Consider the following 27,304-nt stretch of genomic DNA (forward strand, 5'->3'; position numbering starts at 1 on the left):
AAGTTCATGATATATGTGACACATGTTATGGCAGTCCGGGTGCTGGTCTTGTATGTTCTACCGGTGCCGGGTAGTCCGGCATGTGTTGTGGATACCTGACAGCTTGTGTGAGCAGCCCGTGTAGCTACATCCTGACTGACAGCTTGTGTGAGCAACTTATCAGTAGCTCAAAAGTGAGCAACATGTGATATGTGATATGAGGTATCATTCACTACATATGGGGCACTTAGGTGCGAGATTTTGATGTATCCAATGGTATTCCAAGTGTTCAACGGGTAAATTATCGAGTAACTTGACGGAAAACCCGAGGGGTAAGTCAATGAGAAGAATAAGTATATGGTTATGACATGAGATGGTATAGGTACTGTAACACTCCTTACCTGTAACCGAGACCAGGATAGGGTACGAGGCATTACAGGACAAACATACAAACATCCAACTAAAATACGGGCTATAAAATTTCATTTTTATTTTGAAACATTCATTCACATGGACATGGTCCCTTATTTGGGTCTACGAAGCCCAAAACATACTTTAGAAAGGTTTCGAGACTAAATCGAGAACTTTGGAAAGTTCTGGGAAAACATAGAAAATTTTACCATAAAACAGAGTCACACGCCCGTGTTCCTTTGACACGCCCGTGTCCTCAGGCCGTGTAACTCTCTATTTATGATGTCAGCACACAAATTGAACCATACGGTCAGGCTACACGCTTGTGTCTCCAAGCCGTGTCCCTCACACACCCATGTCTCCAGGCCGTGTCCCTCACATGGTTGTGACACACGGCCGTGTCTCAACCCGTGTAATTAACTCTTAGGCTATTTTCCAAGCCTTTTTGTCACCCTACATGCACCCACATGGTTTCAATAACATTCAACATCCTCTATTTTGATACAAATATATCATTTTTCTACCATCATGCATGTAATGTAAATTCTTACATTAACCAGAACTAGATATACCAGATCTTGTTCTCATTTTATACCAAGCCTAGACATACCATCAATTCACATACATAGAACAACATGCTTGACTAAGACGTTCCACACCAATTTCATGTTTAACAACAGTATTACTTATTCTTACCTTACACCTTTACATTAAGAATATGGTCACATCTATTGATCATAATCTATCCACCACATAAGCATGACATATCATACATTCGACTGTATCAAGACATCACCACGCACATATCATAAAGCAATGGATCAAGCATGCATAATCAATTAGACTTACAACCCAATAATCGAATATAAACCATATCACATGGCTATATACGATTTAACCATAATAAGCCAATACGTTTGGCCAAATCATACTAACAACTATCATACAGACTAAATCTCTATACATGCCACTCACTTGAAAAAACTTGAAGTTTATCGACACTTCACATCAACGTTCTGATAGTACAATGCAACCTTCGACGATCTCCAACCCCGAGCCGACCTGCCAATACTAAAATAAATGGAGGGGGGTAAGCTTTACGCTTAGTAAGTCCATATGAAATGAATAAGCAATTTACCAATATGTTTCTTTAGGTAAAACAACTATAATTACATTTTCATTCATATTCTGGTCAAGATGTCTACTCGAGTCATAGTCGGTAATTTATTTATAACTTGAGATACAAGATTCCAAATTAATATCCGTTAATTTTCCTATAAACTGTACTCACATATATTATTACTATAAAATTTTCAAAATTTTTGGTTTAGCAAATTAGTACAGTTTATTCATTAAAGTTTCTCATGTTTTGCTATCCAACAGTTCTGACCTCTCTTCACTAAAAATTATTTATCTCATAATTCGGAACTTGGATAATACTCCTGTCTATCTTTCTAAAAAGTAGACTCAATAAGGATTTTAATCATATAAACTATAACCCACAATTATTTTTCCCAATTTTTAGTGATTTTCTAAAGATAAGATAGGGGAGTCTGGAATCACTCCGACTCTGTCTCACAAGAACTCAAATATCTCATAATACAAAATTCTTTTGCTTAAAAGGTTTACTTTATGTGAAACTAGACTCATTAATATTTAATTTCATATATTATTCAGCCTCTAATTCGACTTCCACTATTTAGGGTGATTTTTCAAATTCGAGCTACTGTTGCTGTTCAACACTGTTTCGGTGCAAAATCACAATAGCTATCATAAAATTCATTGTTACTTTATACTCATAAGCATGATTTAATATCATACATGTGATAGCCCTAAATTGACCCTAGTCGGGAAGTGGTTTCGGGGCTGCTAAACCGAGTTACCGAAGTATTTGAATGTGATATTTATTGTCTAGAATATGTGAATATGAATGTGTGAAAGTTTTAAGCTTCGATTTAGTCGATTGCATGTGAATTTAGTTAATAGGACTTATGTGAGAAAATTTAGAAATGTGCTAGGTAAATGTAAGTGGCCTATTAATGCATGTTATAAGAATGAAGGGTTTGCATGTCAATTTCCCCATTTAATTAGTAGTGGCCGGCCATGACAACAAGGGTGGACAAAATGTGATGGGTAAAACATGTCATAAACATGTTGTGTTAATGCTTTATGTTAGAAATGATAAAATAAGGAGCATGGTAATAAAATAATGAAAAGGAAAATGATGAAGAAAAAAAAAAAGAAAAAGTTCTCATGTTGTTGAGCTTGGCCGAATAGAAGAAAGAAAAAGAAGGGAAGAGCTTGGAGAAAATCGGCTAGGGTGGTTCACTAGACTAAGGTATGTTGATGTTGTTCCATGAGATCCATGCATATTTTTAGTTGTTAGCTTGAGTTCTACCTAGCCCATGGTTTCAATCTTTGCTATAAGATGGAGATGATATTCGGCCATGGGTGTTGTCTTCTTGGTTGGTGTTTGATGTTGTGGTGATGAGGCATGAAGATGAGCTAAGTTTCGGCTAAGGTGGACTTGTGTTGATGTCATTTGCATGCTAAGTGTGAAGCTTTGTAATGATACATGTGATGGTGATTGATGACTCTTGGATTTTCTTTTTAGCATTTTTGAGTTAGACATTAAGTTCTTTGTTTAACCCATGACCAAAATTGAAATGGTATGGTGTCTTGATGCATTCGGCCATGGTAGGAAGTAGATGAGAATTGATAGTAAGGTGAAGTGCAAATGTTAGTATTTGATTACTAGTGTATATATGTGTATTAGCCGAGTTTTGAACTTGAAACAAAATGGTATGTAGTCAATACAAGTAACCATATTTGTAGGAAGTATTAAGCATATAATCGGCCTCAACATAGACATGCATATTCGGCCACATGAGGTAGGTTGGTGTTGCATGTATTCGGTTAGAGGCAAGCATATTGATGCTTTTATCTTGGCTTAGATAATCGGCTAAAAGAGAGTGTGGGCTAATATGTTGAGTTGATTCATGATTTCATATATATGTGATTCTAATGTCTAATGTATATATGGGTTAAGTACCTTGGGTTTCTCTTTTGATGTTCAAATGATTAAATCAATTTATTTGTTAAATTAAGCCCAAAGGCAAAGGGGAACTAAATCCGATAAAGGGAAGGAAAAAGTGATCGAATAGCCGTTGAAATCGTTCGACAACATCCGAGGTAAGTTTTCGAGTAATGAAACTTAGTTTACGATTTGATTAAGTCATGACGTATAATCATAACAAAAATACGGTGATATAATGATTCTACTTGAATTATATGTTGAATTAATTAGTCTATATGTATGATGGGTAGCCATATGTGCATAGAGATCATGTCATAAAGCAAATCAAAATCGTGCTCTTTGTATGTGGCTATTGAGCCGAAATTAGTAAGTGTGATAAGTGTCTTGTGTTTGAGCTTTGGTAATGAAAATGAAATATGGATGTGTCATGATTATTGATATTTGTGCATGGTTATTCGAATGATATCCGGGCTAAGTCCCGAAGTCTTTTATGCTAGTGACTATATCCGGACTAAGATCCGAAGGCAATTGTGCGAGTTGCTATATCCTGCTAAGACCAAGGCATTTGTGCTAGCGACTATATCCGGCTAAGTCCCAAGGCATTTATGCTAGTGACCATATCCGGCTAAGACCAAGGCCTTGTGCGAGTGGTTATATCCGCTAAATCCTCAAGATACTTGGGTTTGGGAATGAGCGATCTTGCTGTAATAATTTCAATTAATACGCTCGTAAAATCCCAACGATGAGGTATGTTTCGTATGTGCATTGAGATAATTGATTCCTTCTAAATAGTATTTGCTCAATTGATTAACAAGCTTCCGGCTTTTAGTCAAGTTGATTCCTTATGTATGAATATAAGGGTTGGAAATGTGAAGTAGGTATGATTGTAAGAATATGTGTATATGAAATTATTCGTTTAGTCGTATGAATACTATACTTCAGTTGTGCATGATTTCATTGCTCAAAACTTACTAAGCATTAAATGCTTATTCCGTTTCTTTGATTCTCTGTTTTATAGATTTTGGTTCGTCAGCTATCGGGCTCTGGATTTGTCGAAGTTGAAGTCATCCACACTATCAAAGCCCTTTTTGGTACACTTTTGGTTGAACTCTGAAAATGGCATGTATAGGACTACCCTTTTTGTTGTTGGTCATGTACCCTTTGGTTTTGTATAAATTTGGATAGCCATGCGAAAATGGCTTATATATACTTTGAGCATAGCATTATAATCGTTTTGTATGTTGTTCATTGAGAGGTATGGAAATGTTTGGTGACGATTAGCCATTGGAATGGTTAATCATGATCATTTTGGTGCTTTGTATGACAAATTCTAGTTGATTCATGGAAAACCATGAAATATGTAAAGTTCACCTTAAAAACAGATGCTGACAGCAGCAGTGGTGTAGATTTGAAAAAATAACTAAAAATAGTAGGAATGGAATTAAATAGTGAATAAATTATGTAATCGAACCTTGATGAATCTACTTTCATATGGAAGAAACAAAACGATCATATGAGTCGTATTTTAGGAGATATTTAAGTTTTTGTGGAACAGGGCCAGAGCGATTTCTGGATCCCCTAATCTGAATTTTGAAATTCACTATAAATTAACCAGAGATAATTAGAGATCATTCCATATATGTATAGATTCCTTTTTGAGTCTAGTTTCGTTAGAAACAAACGGCATAAGTAATGAAGCCCTGTACAGGAAGATATATAAGTCGTAATGCATGAAGGTCGAGCAATGAACCACAAACAGGGAGACTTTAACTAATAGACTGTACTTATTGGCTAGACCAAAAATTCTATAAAAAAATTGTAGATGGATATATGAGTCTAGTTTCAGGTACAATTTACGAAACTGGTTTTCGAGTTTTGGAACTCAAGATATGATTTTTAAGGTGACAGTGACGCAGTTAGCCAGCTTGTCGGGAAAATTTTAAATGAACTGTGTTTTACAATGAAATAAGTCTGTTAACACCTCGTGTTCGACTCCAGCAACGGTCTCGAGCTCGGGGCGTTACAATACATGTATCTTTCCACAAACCCTCATACTTTCATCAAATCATATAACATTACCGTTCATACATAATACACAAACAAAGATATATATATCGCCATGAATCATCAAAGTCATACGAGTACATAATGGCAAATACATACCTTTGCTTTCTTGCACATATACATGCAAACATACCTGAATCGAATCCAATTTCACAAAATCATTTACTTTCTCGAAATTCCCGTTTGAACCGTTTGGAAATATAAGGATACGCGGATAGCTCGGAAAGCATATACACTACCAACGTCCCAGACGTAGTCTTACATGTAATCAAACATTGATGCCACTGTCCCAGACAGGGTCTTACACGAAGTTAGATACGATGCCAATGTCCCAGACATGGTCTTACATGTAAAACAAAAGTCGATGCCAACGTCCCAGACGTGGTCTTACACGATATCACATATCAGAAATCTTATGTCATGACATATGTATCCTAAGTATTCCTAAGGTTCATACGAGGCTTTTGGGACGTCGGAACTTTGTCTATACTTTCTCGGATGTCTCATTTTATTCAACTCATATATTCATTCATCATAGTTCAATGGCAAATAAGCATAAATAAACCATTTCAAATACATTTATTTGTATATAGACTTACATCTCATATACTATCAAAGCAATAACATTAAAATACATATTGCATTATTAAAAATCATATGAACTTACCTCGTATACGAAAATGGCCATTTTTACCATTTAAGTCCACTACTTGGTATTTTCTCGATTGTAGCCCAAATCTCGATTTCCTTGATCTAACATTACAAATATAGCTCATTTATTACTCACATTATTCAAATGAGTCCATAAATCATATTTTTAAAATTTTATATTTTGACCCCTAAACTTTTGCATATTTGCACTTTTTCCTCAAGGTTCGGAAATTAAACTTCATCCTATTTTCTTATGTTTTATGACATGCTGATTATTTTTCCTTTCTATAGCAACATCAAATTCTAACTCTAACATGTACTTATGAACATTAGGTATTTTTACCGATTATGTCGTTTTACTCGTTTTCACGTAAAATCGCTTAGCAAAAGTTATTTATCTAACACCCAACACTCATTTTCTACCATTAGACATCAAAATGCATGCATGTCACATATGGGTCAATTTTTAAACATGAACCCTAGCTCAAATTAATGGTAGAAATGGGTAAATCGAGCTACGAGGATTTCAAAAATGCAAAGAACATTAAAAATGGGGCAAAGATGGACTTACAATCAAGCTTGGAAGTTTTACAAACCCTAGGCATGTCTTCCATCTCCATATACGATTATGGCATGAGAAAAATGAAGAAGATGACATCTTTTTCTTTGTTATTTTGGCATTATTTGCCAAAATTACTAAAATACCCTTAATGAAAAATAAATAAAAACATACCATGCCATGTCCATTTTTGTCCACTAATTACAAAATGGGCTCTTTACCATTTAATGATCTCCAATTTAAAAACCCATTACTCACAAGTACTTAGTACCTTTGTGAACTAGAACACACATTTTGCAACCTTTTACAATTTAGTCCTTTTTACTAAATTGAGTGCCCAAACATCAAAATTTTCAAACAAAATTTTCACGAAATTATTTCGTGAAATCGTAGACCATAAAAATATAATAAAAATAAAATTTTCTTCGTCAAATTTGTGGTCCCGAAACCACTATTCTGACTAGGCCCAAAATCGAGATGTTACAATGACCTTGTGATTATAGGTTTATATTTTTGACGTAAAAATATATGGTGAATTTGATTGAGAATCATGTGTAAGGCTTTTAGGCCAAATTGAATTGAGACACGATGTGCTTATTCTTTTAATGTTGTGATTCAATGAATAATGAAAAGAGAAAAAGACCAACATAAAAGCCTAATAAAAATGGATATGAAAGTATGGATATCTAAGAGTTTTGGACCATTAAAGGATGTTAAGCTAAATGAATTGGGAAATATGAATATACATAATCAATACGCACTTTTATTATGAATGCTAAAATGATTTGTCAAATGTTGAAGTGTTTTATTATGAGAGTTTATGTTTGCTCGACTAATGTCAAGACATGATAAATTTATGTTTATAGATTAAAAGATGGGTATTGCAATTGATTAATGTGTAACCACGAGAACATATCGATGAAATTGGTAAATGCATGTAAATGATTAGCTTATTATTTTTATACGGACTTACTATGCTATATAGCTTACCCCCTTTTCTTTCCCACCTCTCATAGGTTTATTCAACTAGCTCAGGTTGGAGATCATCAGAGATTCTATCACACTATCAAGCTATCATGTTGGGTAAATGAACACAAACCTTTGAGTCTATGGCATGTATAGGGACTTAGTAATTTTGTGCATGTGTCATTATGATATGGCCAAATGTAAAGGCTTGTAACGAATAAGGATTTGATTTGGTATGTAGCCATATAAATTTGCTTATATTGGCTAATGGGTTGCAAGAATATTAATTACTCATATGCCTATGTCAATTTCATTATGTGATGTGGTTTATAATGGTATGTTAATGAAAGTTAGTATAAGGGAATCATGAAAGAGTAAAATTAGCATTAAAACAGTTTTGGACAGCAACAGTAGTTCAAATTTGAAAAATCACCAAAACTTTTTGAAACCAAGAATGGTTTTGCATGTCAATTTACCCAAAAAAAAAAGGAAGTGGCCGGCCATGGTAATGAAGATGGGCAAAAGAAAACATGTCTTAAACATGTTTTGCTAGTGGTGGATGTTAGAAATAATAAAATAAGAGCATGGGTAAAGAAATGAAAAAAAAAATGAGTGTGGATGCTCCCCCCCCCCCTTGCCGTGTATGAGAGAAACAAAACAAAGAAAGAAAGAAAAAAAAAAGTTGTTATTCATCCTTTGGTTTTCTTAGCCGAATAGAAGAAAGGGAAGAAGGGGGAAGAGCTTGAGAAAAATCGGCTATGGTGGTTGCTAGACTAAGGTATGTTTGATGATATTCCATGAGATGCATGCATGTTTTAGTTGTTAGTTTAAGTTCTACCTAGCCATGGTTTGAATTTTTACTATTGATGGAGATGATATTCGGCCATGGGTGTTGTCTTTTTTTTTGGTTGGTGTTTTGATGTTGTGGTGATGAGAGCATGAATAGATGAAGAGTTCGTAAATTGATATGGGGTAAAATGGGTCAAATGTTCATGTAAATGGTGTGTGAATTTTAGTATAAAATTCTTGGTATGAGTATTAAAGATGGTACATGAATTGGCCTTAGAAGAAAGTTTAGTATAATATGGTTGTTGTTAAATGAAGTAGAGTCTAACAAGTGAGCTCATATGTGCATTAGTTGCTAGATGGAGAAGAATCGGCTAGCAAGTTGTGTGCTAAGGCGAATATAATTTTGAAAAATCATTGAGTAATGTATGTGTTTGGAATTGATGAATTAAGAGTATGCTTAAATTGTGTTATGAACAATTAGATGTTAAATCAAGGTTGCTAAGCTAGCTATTAAGGTGAAGTGCAATTGTTAGTAATTGAGTACTAGTGTATATATGTGCATTAGCGAGTTTTGGACTAGAAACAATATGGCGTTTAGTCAATACAAGTAACCATATTGTAGAATGTATTAAGTGCACCATCGGCCCCAACATAGACATGTATATTTGGCCACCTAATTAAGCACATAGGTGGTGTCAATTTGATCTTGCACATTCGGCCATATGGGTGTACACACTTGTGATACTATCCTTGATTAGGATAGTTGGCAATAGGGTGATAGCCTAAGGTTGTGAACCGAATAGTTCAAAAGCATGGGGTAGAAGGATAAGAATTTGTCATGTGTATCCTATGAAATGAAATTTTAATGTTTAATACAAATATTTTACAAAGTGGTTGAATGGGTTAATTTAATTATTTAAGCTCAAGATCCTAAAGGAGAGGCGTCCAACAAGGGAAAACGAAGGTCATCGAGTAGCCGACTTGGAATTTATTTTACCCAACACAAGGTAAGTCATTAAGCATATATTTGGTGTTGATTTAAATGATCATAATATATATGCAAATGTGTTTAAATGAGTTGATGTGTAAATGGAAATGTATGTGTATGGAATGATGCCATTGTTGAATGTATAAAGGCAGCAAAATGCATAAGGTATTGGTCTCGGCACTAAGTGTGCGGGTATAAATGGACACGGTGACAAGATTGGCACTAAGTGTGCGGGTTTAAAATTGTACAGCACTAAGTGTGCGAGTTTGATTATATAGCACTAAGTGTGCGAGCTGAATGTATATAGCACTAAGTGTGCGGATTCACTATATGCTCTTGCATTACAATTGGCACTGAGTGTGCGACATTATCGAGTTAATCCCGGACAGCGGATCGGGTAAGTACCTTGAGCTCATGACGAATAGGCAATATGTTCATGCTCGGGGTTGAGCTTGGTAAGCTTTAAATCTATGTGATGATTGCAATTGTATGATTGTGGTGAAAATGAGTTGGTGTGTGAAAATGCCTCAAATATCTTATTGTATAGAATTTGAAATGTGGATGTATGACTTGGTATGAGATTGAACCGAAAGGTCCGAGGAATTATGGTATAGTTTCGATATGGATGGAGTACCTAGCTTCGTTTATTGTTTCATGTTGTGATAACTTTATTAATGGGTGGTTGTCGAATGCTTATGACTTCATCGAGTTATAAACTCACTCGGTGTTTTCTTGTCACCCATTTTAGGTCTCTTGGACTCGTGATCGTTTGCGTTTCGGAACCGTCATTGAAGTCATCACACCGGCTGGAAATCTTTGGTATTGTCGTCAGTAGTTGAACTAGGAGAACGTTTGGCATGTATAGGCTATTTTGTTTTGTTGAATTGTGGGTTGTAAACTTTAAGCCATGCGAAAATGGCCTATGTGGTCGGTTGAGTGTGATTCTAAAACCTATAGTCACGAGCCTTAGAAACCTTAATTTTGATAAGGTGGCCATAGTTTGTATTATGTATGATGTAATAGTTGGCCATGGAAGAATTATGAAATAGTCATTGTTTGCTTTAGTAACGGATGCTGCCAGCAGCAGTGAGGTGAGATGGAAAAATCACTAAAAATAGTAGAAGTAGAATTAAATAGTGAATAAACTATTAAATTCAACCTTGATGAATCTATTTTCATATGGATGAAACGAAATGACCATATGAGCAGTATACTGAGAGATATTAAAGTTCTCGTGAGACAGGGCCAGAATGGTTTCTGGATCCCCTGTCTCGATTTTGAAAATTTACCATAAATTATCCAAAAGGAATTAGAAGTCGTGCCTTATATGTGCAGATTTCCTTTTTAGTCTAGTTTCATTAGAAACAAACGTCATGAGCATTGAAGCTCTGTACGAGAAGATATCCAGGTCGTAATGCGCGAAGGTCAGTGTAGTCGACCCCTGTAACATGGGTGACTTTAACTAATAAACTGTACTAATTGGCTCAACCAAAAATTCTAGAAAAAAATTTGTAGATGGAATTATGAGTCTACTTTCAGAGAAAATTTACGGAACTGGTTTTCGAGTTCTGGAACTCGAGATATGATTTTTAAGGTGACAGGGACGCAGTTTGCCAGCTAGGCTGGAAATGTGAAAAATAGTCATGTGACACATGAGAGTTGGTCTTAGAACCCTCGTGTCCGACTCCGTGACGGTATCGGGATGGGGTGTTACATTTATTGGTATCGAGCTATGGTTTAGTCGGTTCTAGGACTACCATAGCGCGTGTGAGTCTAGCTATACATGCCAAATTGTTAGTCTTTGAATAATGTGATGACTTGACGGTTGAAATTTTTGTTTTGATTAGCAATGGAACCCGGATAGAGAGACCCTTGGCGGATGACGTTGAAAGTGTAGCGGCTACTCCGCACAAGGGACACCGCCTGTTGAGCCTCGGTCATCCGCGAATAATCAAAATGAAGGGCGAAACAAGCCTTCTTCACCATGATGAATGAGTGGGTCGCATAATATGCCCGAACCAACCCTACTGTCCAACCATTCCGAATTTAAATACTCCACCCCAAGAGCCCGTAATGCCTTCGCCATCGATTCTGTGAGGTGAGTAAACCACCTGTAGACCTGATTAGGAAGCGCGGGGCTGAGGAGTTCAAGGCCATAGTTACTGATGATGCCGAAAAGGCCGAGTTCTGGCTCGATAACACCATTCGAGTGTTAGATGAACTATCATGCACACCCAATGAATGTCTTAAGTGTGCTATATCCTTGTTGCGAGACTCAGCTTACTATTGGTGGAGGACTTTAATTTCCATAGTCCCAAACGAACGAGTTACTTGGGATTTCTTTCAATAAGAATTTCGAAAGAAATACATTAGTCAACGGTTCATCGATCAGAAGCGTAAGGAATTCTTGGAACTCAAGCAAGGCCGTATGACAGTATCTGAAAACGAACATGAGTTCGTAAGACTCAGTCGGTATGCCCGGGAGTGTGTGGCTGATGAGGTTGCTATGTGCAAAAGATTTGAAGAAGGATTGAATGAAGAGTTAAAGTTACTAGTGGGAATTTTGGAGATAAAGGAGTTCGTGACACTAGTCAAACGAGCCTGCAAGGCGGAAGAACTTGGAAAGGAAAAGAAGAAGGCTGAATTTGAAGCAAGAGATTACCGTAAAAGATCAACGAGTAAAGCTCCGTTCTCGGTGTAAAGAGGTTCGTGGAGGACACCAAGAAGTCGAGGCGATCGGGAATTTCCATTAGAGCCCGACCATCGACGGACTCGAGCTACTTTGTAGCTAGTGTGGGCAATAATCGTCAAGAGAGACTGAATGCCCCCAATGTGGAAGACGACACCTAGGTGAATGTTGGGGTAAGTCATTAACTGGCTTGTTACGGATGTGGTTCAAGGACCACTTCATTAGAGATTGCACGAGCTAGATGAGAAGAATAAGATGCAAGGTGCAAGATCTAGTGGGGCGACGGCTAGAGGTAGACCCCGAGGATTTCAGGAGGTAGGGGTGGTAATCAGAGAGGAGCCACTGATACGGCTGTTCGGTCCGAGACCCGTGCTCCTGCTAGAGCATATGCCATCCACGCACGAGAGGAGGCATCCTCCCCTGACGTTATCACTGGTACTTTTACTCTCTTTGATACTAGTGTGATTGCATTGATTGACTCCGGCTCTACTCATTCATATGTATGTGAAACCTTAGCATCCAAGAAGACTCTACCGTTGAGTCTATCGAGTTCGTAATTCGAGTGTCAAACCCTTTGGGTCAATACGTACTCGTTGACAAAGTGTGTAAGAAAAGTCCCCTAGTATTTCAAGGTTCTTGTTTTCCGGCGGACTTGATGCTTTTGCCGTTCGACGAATTCGACGTTATTCTTGGTTTGGATTGGTTGACCATGCACGATGCGGTTGTAAATTGCAAAAGCAAGACTATTGATCTGAGGTGTACAAATAACGAGATAATTCGGGTTGAGTCTACGGACTTAAAAGGGTTGCCAGCTGTAATATCAGCAATGTTGGCCCGGAAATACGTAAGAAAGGGGTGCGAAGCATACCTTGCGTATGTACTAGACGACAAGGAGTTAGAAAAGAAACCCGAATCTGTGCCAGTGGTTTGCGAATACCCGGATGTTTTCCCTGAAGAATTGCCGGGTTTACCACTGCTCGGAAATAGAGTTTGGCATCGAATTGGTACCGGTACCACTCCAATTTTGAATAGCTCCGTATCGTATGGCACCAACGGAATTAAAGGAGTTGAAAACTCGATTGCAAGAATTGGTGGATAGAGGTTTTGCTCGCCGAGTTTTTCACCTTGGGGTGTGCGGTGTTGTTCGTGAAAAGAAGGACGGAACCATGAGGTCGTGCATCGACTACCGTCGACTTAATAAAGTGACAATAAAGAACAAATATCCATTATCACAGATCGATGATTTTTTCGATCAACCGAAAGGAGCCTCGGTGTTCTCGAAAATAGATTTGAGATCGGGCTATTATCGATTATGAATTCGAGATGCGGACGTACCTAAAAGCGCCTTGAGCGAGATATGGTCACTACGAGTTCCTAGTGATGCCGTTTGGGCTCACTAATGCCCTGCGGTGTTTATGGATTTGATGAATCGGATCTTGGACCATACTTGGATCGGTTCGTAGTTGTCTTCATTGATGACATTTTGGTCTATTCGAAAATGAGACCGAACACTGAACACCGAGGTTAGTGTTGCGAATTTTACGGATAAGCAATTATATGCTAAGTTCAGCAAGTGTGAGTTCGGTTAAGAGAGGTTAGCTTCTTGGGGCATGTGGTATCAGACGGTATTCGAGTCGATTCGAACAAAATTGCAGCCATACTTAACTGGAATCCTCGAGAAATATTACCGAGGTTCGGAGCTTTTTTGGGGCTTGCGGTTATTACCGACGATTTGTAAAGGTTTCTCGACGATAGCCACGCCAATGACGGCTACTCCAAAAGGATGTTAAGTTCGAATGGACGGAGAAATGTCGAAAAGTTTCGATCAATGAAAACTTGTTTGATGAAGCCCCAATTCTAGTGCAACCCGAATCGGGCAAAGAGTTTGTCATTTATAGTGACGCATCCCTACTTGGGTTGGGTTGCGTATTGATGCAAGAAGGGCGAGTTGTGGCCTATGCGTCGAGACAATTAAAGCCACATGAGAAAAATTATCCGACCCATGATCTCGAATTGGCTGCCATCGTATTCGCCTTAAAGATATGGCGACATTACGTATTTGGTGAGAAGTGCCATGTATATTCGGATCACAAAAATCTCAAATATTTGATGACTCAAAGAGACTTAAATCTGCGACAATGACGTTGGCTCGAGCTGTTAAAGGATTATGAGCTGGTCATTGACTATCACCCGGAAAGGCTAATATGGTTATGACGCCTTAAGTCGTAAATCACTATTTGCTTTACGAGCGATGAATGTACACTTGTGCGTTTCTACCCGACAATGTGTTAGTAGTGAATTGAAAGCCAAACCATTATTGAAACATCAAATTCGTGAAGCTCGAAAGTCAACGATGAGTTGGTTGCAAACGGCGAAAAGTGCGTTCGAACAAGGACTCGGAATTACAAATCGATGATGACGATTGTTTGAGGTTCGAAGTCGCCTATGTGTTCCAAAGAATTGAACTTATTTCGATAATTCGAACGAAGCCCATTGTAGCCGAATGGCAATCCACCCGGAGTACGAAGATGTACAACGATTTGAAACGTCTGTTTTGGTGGCATGGTATGAAACGAGACATCTCTGACTTTGTTTCGAGATGTTTAATATGTCAACAAGTGAAAGCGGAACATCAAGTGCCTTCAGGATTACTTCAGCCGATCACGATACCCGAGTGGAAATGGGATCGAGTCACAATGGACTTTATATCCGGACTGCCATTGTCAGCAAGTAAGAAGGATGTGATTTGGGTTATTGTAGGTAGATTGACTAAGTCGGCTCACTTTGTCCCCGTACGTACGGATTTTTCAATGGACAAACTAGCCGAATTGTACGTTTCTCAGATTGTGAGACTACACGGGGTGCCTATTTCCATCGTGTCGGATAGAGATCCGAGATTTACCTCGCGATTTTGGAAGAAGTTGCAAGAAGCTTTGGGTACCAAGTTGCATTTCAGCACCGCCTTTCACCCCCAAACCGATGGTCAATCCGAACGGATAATTCAAATACTCGAGGATATGTTGAGATGTTGCATCCTTGAGTTTAGTGGTTCATGGGAAGCGGTATTTGCCTTTGATTGAATTCGCACAACAATAGCTTTCAATCAAGTATTAAGATGGCGCCTTACGAGGCTTTATACGGTCGTAAATGCCGTACCCCATTATTCGGATGAACTTAGTGAAGGTAAATTCTTGAGGTTGATTTGGTTAAGGATGCCGAGCAAAAGTTCGAGTAATTCGTGAAAGTTTGAAGGTCGCCGGATCGCCAAAAGTCGTATGCGATTTGAAAAGGAAAGACATTGAATATCGGGTTGGAGACAAGGTATTTCTCAAAGTCTCACCCGGAAGAAGGTGCTTAGATTTGGCCGTAAAGGCAAATTGAGTCCGAGGTTCATCGGTTCGTATGAAGTATCCGAACGAGTTGGACCGAGAGCGCATCGATTAATTTTACCCCGAGCTTGAAAGGATCCACAACGTTTTCCATGTCTCGATGCTTGACGATATAGGTCGATCCATCGCACGTAATCGCTTCGTCCGAGATTGAGATTCACCTAATTTGAGCTATGAAGAGGAACCGGTTCGCATTATGATGCGTGAAGTAAAGAGTTGCTAATAAGAAAATCCCGTTAGTGAAGGTGTTGTGGCATAAACACGAAATTGAAGAAGCCACTTGGGAACTTGAGGACTCTATGAAAGAGCGATACCGAGCCTATTTACGGTAAGATTTTCGGGACGAAAATTTCTTAAGTGGGGAGAGTTGTGACATCCCTAATTTGACCCTAGTCGGAAAGTGGTTTGGGACCACTAAACCGAGTCTTATAAGTAATTAAAAGTTATATTCTATGTTTATGATGTTAGTAAATGCCGTGTGAAAGTTGCATGCATTAATTTGATCATTTCTATGTGAATTTATTAAAATGGACTTATATGAAACATTGTTGAAAGGTGATAGGCTAATCTTACAATGGTCTAATAGTACATGCATGCAAAAGAATGGTTTTGCATGTCAATTTACCCAAAAAAAAAGGAAGTGGCCGGCCATGGTAATGAAGATGGGCAAAAGAAAACATGTCTTAAACATGTTTTGCTAGTGGTGGATGTTAGAAATAATAAAATAAGAGCATGGGTAAAGAAATGAAAAAAAATGAGTGTGGATGCTCCCCCCTTGCCGTGTATGAGAGAAACAAAACAAAGAAAGAAAGAAAAAAAAAGTTGTTATTCATCCTTTGGTTTTCTTAGCCGAATAGAAGAAAGGGAAGAAGGGGGAAGAGCTTGAGAAAAATCGGCTATGGTGGTTGCTAGACTAAGGTATGTTTGATGATATTCCATGAGATGCATGCATGTTTTAGTTGTTAGTTTAAGTTCTACCTAGCCATGGTTTGAATTTTTACTATTGATGGAGATGATATTTGGCCATGGGTGTTGTCTTTTTTTTTGGTTGGTGTTTTGATGTTGTGGTGATGAGAGCATGAATAGATGAAGAGTTCGGTAAATTGATATGGGGTAAAAATGGGTCAAATGTTCATGTAAATGGTGTGTGAATTTTTAGTATAAAATTCTTGGTATGAGTATTAAAGATGGTACATGAATTCGGCCTTAGAAGAAAGTTTAGTATAATATGGTTGTTGTTAAATGAAGTAGAGTCTAACAAGTGAACTCATATGTGCATTAGTTGCTAGATGGAGAAGAATCGGCTAGCAAGTTGTGTGCTAAGGCCGAATATAATTTTGAAAAATCATTGAGTAATGTATGTGTTTGGAATTGATGAATTAAGAGTATGCTTAAATTGTGTTATGAACAATTAGATGTTAAATCAAGGTTGCTAAGCTAGCTATTAAGGTGAAGTGCAATTGTTAGTAATTGAGTACTAGTGTATATATGTGCATTAGCCGAGTTTTGGACTAGAAACAATATGGCGTTTAGTCAATACAAGTAACCATATTGTAGAATGTATTAAGTGCACAATCGGCCCCAACATAGACATGTATATTTGGCCACCTAATTAAGCACATAGGTGGTGTCGAATTTGATCTTGCACATTCGGCCATATGGGTGTACACACTTGTGATACTATCCTTGATTAGGATAGTTGGCAATAGGGTGATAGCCTAAGGTTGTGAACCGAATAGTTCAAAAGCATGGGGTAGAAGGATAAGAATTTGTCATGTGTATCCTATGAAATGAAATTTTAATGTTTAATACAAATATTTTACAAAGTGGTTGAATGGGTTAATTTAATTGTTTAAGCTCAAGATCCTAAAGGAGAGGCGTCCAACAAGGGAAAACGAAGGTCATCGAGTAGCCGACTTGGAATTTATTTTACCCAACACAAGGTAAGTCATTAAGCATATATTTGGTGTTGATTTAAATGATCATAATATATATGCAAATGTGTTTAAATGAGTTGATGTGTAAATGGAAATGTATGTGTATGGAATGATGCCATTGTTGAATGTATAAAGGCAGCAAAATGCATAAGGTATTGGTCTCGGCACTAAGTGTGCGGGTATAAATGGACACGGTGACAAGATTGGCACTAAGTGTGCGGGTTTAAAATTGTACAGCACTAAGTGTGCGAGTTTGATTATATAGCACTAAGTGTGCGAGCTGAATGTATATAGCACTAAGTGTGCGGATTCACTATATGCTCTTGCATTACAATTGGCACTGAGTGTGCGACATTATCGAGTTAATCCCGGACAGCGGATCGGGTAAGTACCTTGAGCTCATGACGAATAGGCAATATGTTCATGCTCGGGGTTGAGCTTGGTAAGCTTTAAATCTATGTGATGATTGCAATTGTATGATTGTGGTGAAAATGAGTTGGTGTGTGAAAATGCCTCAAATATCTTATTGTATAGAATTTGAAATGTGGATGTATGACTTGGTATGAGATTGAACCGAAAGGTCCGAGGAATTATGGTATAGTTTCGATATGGATGGAGTACCTAGCTTCGTTTATTGTTTCATGTTGTGATAACTTTATTAATGGGTGGTTGTCGAATGCTTATGACTTACTGAGTTATAAACTCACTCGGTGTTTTCTTGTCACCCATTTTAGGTCTCTTGGACTCGTATCGTTTGCGTGCTCGGAACCGTCGTTGAAGTCATCACACCGGCTGGAAATCTTTGGTATTGTCATCGTAGTTGAACTAGGAGAACGTTTGGCATGTATAGGCTATTTTGTTTTGTTGAATTGTGGGTTGTAAACTTTAAGCCATGCGAAAATGGCCTATGTGGTCGGTTGAGTGTGATTCTAAAACCTATAGTCACGAGCCTTAGAAACCTTAATTTTGATAAGGTGGCCATAGTTTGTATTATGTATGATGTAATAGTTGGCCATGGAAGAATTATGAAATAGTCATTGTTTGCTTTAGTAACGGATGCTGCCAGCATCAGTGAGGTGAGATGGAAAAATCACTAAAAATAGTATAAGTAGAATTAAATAGTGAATAAACTATGAAATTGAACCTTGATGAATCTATTTTCATATGGATGAAACGAAACGGCCATATGAGCAGTATACTGAGAGATATTAAAGTTCTCGTGAGACAGGGCCAGAATGGTTTCTGGATCCCCTGTCTCGACTTTAAAAATTTACCATAAATTATCCAAAAGGAATTAGAAGTCGTACCTTATATGTACAGATTCCCTTTTGAGTCTAGTTTCATTAGAAACAAACGGCATGAGCATTGAAGCTCTGTACAAGAAGATATCCAGGTCGTAATGCGCGAAGGTCAGTGTAGTCGACCCCTGTAACATGGGTGACTTTAACTAATAAACTGTACTAATTGGCTCGACCAAAAATTCTAGAAAAAAATGTGTAGATGGAATTATGAGTCTACTTTCAGAGAAAATTTACGGAACTGGTTTTTGAGTTCTGGAACACGAGATATGATTTTTAAGGTGACAGGGACGCAGTTTGCCAGCTAGGCTGGAAATGTGAAAAATAGTCTGTGTGACACATGAGAGTTGGTCTTAGAACCCCTCGTGTCCGACTCCGGCGACGGTATCGGGGATGGGGTGTTACAGATCATGTATAATGTTTTGTAGCTTAATAAATTTAACATACATTATGTATTCATAATATTTGTGCAGCCAATTATCCATGGTCATACACACACAATCAAAAATAAATACCAAATTTTCATATCCTTTATGCCCTAAGCCGAATACACTTGTCATGTTCACCTACATTTTTCAAGTACAACATTCTCATATTCGGCATTAGTATCAAGCATAATAGCCAATTCTTCCCACCATTTCCAAACCAATTCATCAATGCAATCATACCATTACAAATCAACTTAAAGTAACCATATCTAATAATCAAATACCTATAGCATTGCACATTTCTCACATAGCAAGTACAACTAAATTCATTATTAATATATATATATCTAAACACTTAACTACAAGATTTAATCACATTATCAAATCATAAAATAGCTTATAACCATCATCTATATTTACTTCACATAAACCGAAATAACCATTACATCATCTTTAAAACACTTAGCATTTTACCCATTTAATCAAGCCAAATCTCAAGACCATTCCATCACACAAATTATACCATAAATCATACTTACAATTTAAGTTAATGCATGACCGAAAATCACCATCATTAACATCGTTATCAAACCAAAACCAAAACACATCTATCATCCGTATACCAAGCTTACCAAAACAAACTACTATTAGTTTCAAGCTTATTGACCGAATCTCAAACCTCAAAATTCTAAGTTTAATCTATGGGATAAGTAGAGTTTGAACTAATCATCTCAAACATGCATAGATTTTCAAGAATCATTCAATACATACCTCATTCTAGCCATCTTCTAAGCCAAAAATCAAAGCAACCAAACTTTCTTCTCCCTTCCTTTAGGCTACGGCAATGGAGGACAAGGATGAACAACTTTGGTTTCTCCTCCCACTAATTATTATCTAACATCTTTTTTTTTCTAATACTTATTTCCTATTATAAAACCATGTAGTCATTATAATATTAATACAAAATGCATATATTTTGTATCCCATACCATCATGGCCGGCCACTTCCTCTGAAGTGGGGAATTTGACATGCAAGCCCCCATTTTTGAATACATGTTCTATTAGATCACTTTATACATTTACCTAACCTATTTTACCAATGATTTCATGTATTTAAATGACTAACTTGTGATGAATGCTTGTGTTTAGGCATTTGGTAATTGAATTAAATACACTTTGATTATTTGCCTTGATTTTGGTATTTATGGTAAGTTTAACTCTGAATTATACAGCCTTACTAACCTATAAAGCTTGATCTATTTCTTTTTTATGTTTTATAGAGTTCCGAAAGCTCACTCGTTTTGGACAAGTCGGAGTTACACATCACACTATCCAATTGTCGATTGGTACTTTTAAACTTGTGGATAATTGTAAATATGGCATGTATATGCTAGTTATAATAGTGATAGTTATGGTTACTTGAGATTATGGTTTGGTACTTTTTGTGTATAAGTTAAGCCATGTGATTTGGCTAAACTTAATGTTATAATTTGGTATGTTTTGGCAAATAGTTGATGAAATGGAGATGTGCAAATGTGTTTGTTATAAGGCAAACTTATGGATGGAAAATGTATGATATTAGTTAAGCAGCTAAACATTATGTGGAATTGGCATTAAATGTGTATGAAATGTTATGAAATAGCTGTCTATTGTGTTGTAAAAATGTTACCATTTATGCTTGTGTTTACATGTGAAAATAGGGTGGCATAATGACTTTGCAAATAGCCTATTTTTGTCTACACGAGTAGAGACACGGGCGTAAGTCTCAGCGTGTGTGACACACAGTCATGTTATACGGCCGTATTTCCCCTAATGTTGAAATTGAATTGAAGTCAATATGCTCCACAAGGTCTCACACACAAGCGTGTGACTGGCCGAGTGGTACAAGTCAGTATATCCCCTAATTAGCACACAGCCTAGCACACGGGCTTATGATTTAGCCATGTTGCATAAGTCAGTATACTCTCTAATTTTCACATGGCCTGGCACATGGGCATGTCTTCGGCCGTGTGATGCAAGTCAGTATGTATGCCCTATTTCCACATGGCCTTGACATAGGTGTGTCTACTAGCCGTGTGAGGCACACGGCCTGTTCACACGGGCGTATGACCCCTGAAATGTTGAAATTTTTCTAAGTTTCCAAAATTTTCATATGTTATCGATTTAGTCCTGAATTATTTCTAAACCCTGTTTAAGGACTCGTAAATCCTTATAAGGGATAATATGATTGTGTTGAATGGTATTTATATATGAATGCATAAATGTATGAGTTATGTATGTTAAATGATGTGTATTGATCGGTAATACCTCAAACCCTATTCCAGCAATGGAGACGGGTTAGGGGAGTTACGTTTATTGGTATCAGAGTTACGATTTAGTCAATTTTAGGACTAACGTAGCATATGTGAGTCTAGCTATAAATAGCATATATAAAACTGTGATTGTGTGATGACTCCTGACGTTTTCAAATGTGTTTTTATATAGTAATGGATCCTAACGAGCTATAGCGGATGATGTAGAGAGTAATGCGCCAGCTCCCACTCAGGGGATAGGGCCTTCTGAATCTAGACCCGTGACGAGTAGTCATGGGGGTGAGACTAAAGAAGCATTCTTTCAGATAATGAACGAGTGGTTCACACTGTACATTGGTACGAACCCGACTATTTAGCAACCTTCACCCTCACCTATTCCCCAACCAATCCCTATAGTTTCTCAACATATGGATCCTTTGTGATTGAATAAACCACCTGTTGATATGATACGAAAACACAGAGCTGAGGAATTTAGAGCCACTGTTAATGATGACCCTAAGAGAGCCTAGTTTTGGCTTGAGAACATGATTCGGGTATTTGATGAATTATCTTGCATACCTGAAGAATGTTTAAAATGTGTTGTATCACTGTTGAGAGATGTTGCGTATCAGTGGTGGAATACCTTAATATTCGTAGTTCCGCGAGAAAGAGTTACTTGGGAGTTCTTTCAAGTTGAATTCAGAAAGAAATACATCAGCCAAAGGTTTATTAATCAGAAGAGAAAAGAATTTCTTGAATTGAAGCAGTGCCATATGTTGGTAACAGAATACGAAAGAGAGTTTGTACGACTTAGCAAATATGCTCGTGAATGTGTTTTTTCTGAAGCTATAATGTGTAAAAGGTTTGATGATGGATTGAATGAAGAAATCAGACTATTTGTTGGGATTCTTGAGCTGAAAGAGTTTGTAGTTCTATTTGACAGAGCTTGTAAAGCCGAAGAGCTTTGTAAAAAGAAAAGAAAGCTGATTCTGAGGCTAGAGATTTTAGAAAGAGATTTGTGGGTAAATCACATCAATCAGCATCATAAAAATCTAGAGAATATCATCCTCATTCTACGGCTTCTACGGGAATTTCGATTAGAGACAGAGATGCGAGACATTTCAGCTCTAAATCTCAGGCAACATCCATTGCCAGTGTGGGAAGTGTTAGAAATGCTAGACTTGAATGTAAATGTAGACGTAATTTTTAGCCCGGGCCCATATATATACAAAAATGAAATAAAAACAGGCCTAATTTACGGACCCAAAATACAAGGGCCCGATAGGCCCAAAGTTTTAGGGTTTTAGAAACCCTAAGCGCCGCAGCTAGGGTAGTCACCAAGCGCTGCATGGCACGCGTCTCTCTGCACCACCTCCGCAACGCGTGCCACTCCACTTCCACGTCAGAGTCTACACCCACCATGTACCTACAAACGAGCAAAAGAGGTTGTAAATATCGGCTATAAAGCCAAATCAAATGAAATGTAAAATGGGTCTTTTTTTTCGATTTTTGGACATACACAATAGCAGAACATACAAGAGTAATTGATATCAATAAAAAATCAGATTGAAGGCCCAGAAGGTTGTTTTTTATTCTTTTCCATTTCGCGTTTTTTTCCTCTCTTTTTTTGTTTTTCTTGCTTTCTTTTCCTTGCAAACTATTCTTACATCGAAATCAGGGAAGAAGAAGCTTACCTGGCCTTACCCCGTGGTTCGGCGTCAGAGGTGGAGGCGCAGAAGCACCGATGACCCTCGTGCGTGGCCTCTCAAAGCAGAGACGAAACCCTAGTAGAGGGTGAATCTAAAGGGGGTTTTGAATTTTCTTGAAAATAATCTGCAAGGCTGTTTTTTTGGGGGGGTTCCTTTTTTTTTAGCTTTTACATATGGTTAAAATAGTACCGTTTGGTGCTGGCCCACACGTTTGACCCAAAATGGAGGATTTGCGCAGTGAGTCCCCCCCTTCGCGCTAGTGATCAATTGGGCCTTGCTTATGTTTTCTTTGATTCTTTAAATTCATCCCTAGAATTTGCGTGTCATTCCAGTTTAGTCCACATCTAGGTGCAGCGTTTTGGGCTTAGGGAATTTGCATTTTTAGTCCCTACTTGTTTGTGTGTATCTAGTTCAAGTCATTGATTTTGTTCTAATAATTTGATTTATTTAAAACTATCCTCTGGATTTTGTTTTTGTTTCAATGGAGTTCTTTTTAGTTTTTAATTCCTTCACTCTTTTTAATTTATTTATCTATTTTAATATTTTACGTGTATGTTTTTTCAAAAATTTTATTTAGTAATTTGTGTATTTTAAATTTTCTTATATATAATTTATTTCTTCTAAAAATCCTATTTTACTATATATTTATTATTATTTTTAAAAACACTATTATTCATTATTTTTATATATTATTCTTATTAAGCTTCTACTTTATGGGCATTATATGTTGTTAACATTTTTATGATTATTGATTTTATATTATATAGATTGTAATTCATATATATTCGTTAGCATATTTTTATATGATGGTATTTATAATTCATTTATACTTGTCTAGTATGTATATCATTTGCTTTAAATTTGGCCTGAGCAAACGTTGCAATTTTTATGTACATAATTAATGTCGCATGTTTACCAATTTTAGTTGTGAATTGTTTTGTACAGCATTTATGTTAAATTTCAGCTTATAATATTTGTTTTGAAATTCATTTATATGATAAATTTTGTATTTATGCATTAATATTCATATATTGTTTGTTTGTCTATTGTTGCTTTTATGTGTTTTAATTTTTATATTTGTACCTTTGTATTACAGCCGATGAACGATGAGCTATGATATCTATTGTTTGTTTCAAAATTGTTCATTTCATTTTTTTTCCATTTTCAAATAAATCGAATAAATGTGCTCCACCGCTTTTATAACCACCCGCATTTCGAAAATCCTCTCAACATAAGGAAATATTTCGTATCTAGAAGTTTGAGAGATTGTGCCCAATCATGCTGGGTTTCGGTTTTTCATTCAACTAAAATACGGAATATTTTTTTTTTGAAATTTCATCCATGTTTTCTTAAACTAAAATGAAACAATATCTCGTGTTTGGAAGTTTGAGAGATCGTGCCCAATCGTGCTGGGTTTCGATTTTTCATTTGACTAAGATATGGGAAATCCTTTTGACATTTCATCCATGTTTTCTTAAATTAGAATGAGGCAATATTTCGTATTTGGAAATTCAATAAATCGTGCCCAATCGTGCTGGGATGTGATTTACCGTTTGGCCAAATAACCCAATATCCTTTCGAAATTTCAAATGCATGAGTTTTGGAAATTACGAAATGATCTTGTATTGAGGGTTTGAAATATTGTATCCAATCGTGCTGGACATGACATTTTATTCCTTCTGAACGAGAGAATCTTGACATCCAATTCAAGTTGATTAAATGTTTTAAGGGAGTTGAATTTCAAATTTTTTTCAAATTTTCAACATTAGGACAATAATTGATCAATACGGTACCAATTTTAGGAGTTGCGAGGGTGTTAACCCTTCCTCATGCATAACTGACTTCTAAATCCATTTTCTAATTTTTCGTAGACCAAAAACGTTGTTTTAATAAACCAAAATGCTTTATTAAAATGATCTATCAAAAGGTGACCCGACCACACCTAAACAAAAAGGATTGGCAGCGACTCCATTTTCGTTTTAAAGTCGACCTCCATTTTTCAAAATACAAATGGTTTTGATAGCTTGGCGACTCCGTTGGGACAATAAGAGAGTAAAGCTGTAAAAATTGATCATTTTTCTATCCTTTTGTCAAAAATTTAAAAATTTGGTTTTTAACATACGATTCTTTCATCGCATTTCATGGGTTTTATGGTTCATCATTTTATTCATGTTTTGTACTTTGAGTTTTTATCTCCTTGCTTCATCTTGCATGAGCGTTGTGGTCGCACCTTTTAAGTGGGAGTGAGAAACTATTTCCTTCGTGAGGTTTTCACCTTCGTGCAGGATAGTGGATCGCTTTCGGGATACATCCGTACCAATGTCTTCGTGAGGTTTTCACCTCCGTGCAACCATAGGGAAATGTATTCCCCTGAACTGAACTCGGTCCATATGAGCCTATAATGGGTGAGGATCGAGGAATCTGCTAGTTTAGGTACCCTTTTCTTTAGAACCAAACCGCATATAATGAGCCTTAAGAGCCCGCCCTAGGTAGAGCTACTCCAAACTTTAGCAATCACCCAAACTGGTGTTTTATTATTTCTTTCCATTTACTTTGACTTTTTTATTTGGTATATGATGCTGACTTGTTGTGTTTTATTTTGGCCATGATTGCATGTCATTTCATTCATAAGAGGTTTCGATTCACGTTCGATTACTAATTTAGGAGCTTGTCATGGAGAACAAATTTCTTGATAAAGTCGAAGATAATGCGGCTGTCTGTATATGGTCAAAGAAAACACAATTAAAGAAGGGGGCAGTCTTGCCGAGGGGTATACATCAGAATTGTGTGATTACACCCGCATTAGTGTGACGTAAAATGATCTTCGGGAATTAAAGGAGATATGGGACCAGTGGGGTAAAGAGACCAACCGGTTGTTCCATGGTAGTTATAGGGATTTCCCCTACTTACTTGACATCAAGGTAGACGAACACTTATGTTGAGCTCTCACTCAGTATTGGAATCCTACCTACAGTTGTTTTACCTTTGGGAGGGTAGATTTGGTACCTACCGTAGAAGAATATACAGCTCTACTTCATTGTCTTTAGGTTTAGGTCGATAGAGTTTATTCCAGGGCTGCTAATGCCCCACCTTTTGTAAAGAAATTGATGAATGTTATAGGGATGAGCGAGCAGTGGATTGCATCAAGGGTCAAGCAAAAGGGGGAATGTAAGTGCATCCTATGGACGAGTTTGAGGGAGTTGATTCTAGTACATCCTGATGCGAAGAGGAGAGTTGATGTTTTTGCTTTGAGCATCTATGGTTTAATGATTTTTCCGAGGGCATTAGGGTATGTAGATGAGGCAGTCTCAGATCTCTTTGACCAATTAGGTAAAGGAGTCACAGTTGTTCCAGCAATCTTGGCTGAGACATTTAGATCTTTGAATGCATGCAGGAGAGTTGGAGAAGGAAGATTTATAGGGTGCGCGCAGTTATTTTTAGCTTGGTTTCATAGCCATTTCTGGAAGGTGGATAAAGTTTCCTATCGGGTTTTCTCTAAAAGTTATTCCCCGTTAAGGGAGATAGCAGTTATGCCCAAGAGAGATGACATAAAAGAGGAGAATTGGATCACACTCCTTCAAAATCTCCAAGAGGAGGATGTTGAGTGGAGAGCTCCTTGGTTGGTTCTCGATGAGATCCTCTATCGGTGTGGGAGTTTTGATTGGGTACCTCTACCTGGAATTTAAGGAGCCATTGGATATGCTCCCTTACTTGCACAGAGGCAATACAGATCGAGACAGTTCATACCGGCAACGCATGGTCTAGCCCAATTTGAATTCATGTATGAGGGAGTTAACTGCAAGAAAAAGATTAAGGAGATTTCTAGCGCTTAGAGCCAGATTCGTCGAATGAAAAGAGTTGCTGTAGGTCCAATAACGACCCCCGAATATGACGGTTGGCGGGTAGAAGAGTTAATGATAATATTCCCAGACCAAGGCAAGAAAGCACTCGACCGATGCAAGAATACCTGCAAGTAGTCCCATCCGAGTTAGAAATCATAAAACAGGACTTCGAAAAAAGAAATTCAGAGTTAGGGAAGAAAATGTGCATTTGAGGTTGGATGCTGATGTTCAAAAACTCGAGGCCGAGAAGCTAAGAAAGGGAAAGAGGAAAACCGAA

Source organism: Gossypium arboreum, chromosome 7, assembly GCF_025698485.1.
Source record: "Gossypium arboreum isolate Shixiya-1 chromosome 7, ASM2569848v2, whole genome shotgun sequence".
In the NCBI taxonomy this organism is placed as follows: Eukaryota; Viridiplantae; Streptophyta; class Magnoliopsida; order Malvales; family Malvaceae; genus Gossypium; species Gossypium arboreum.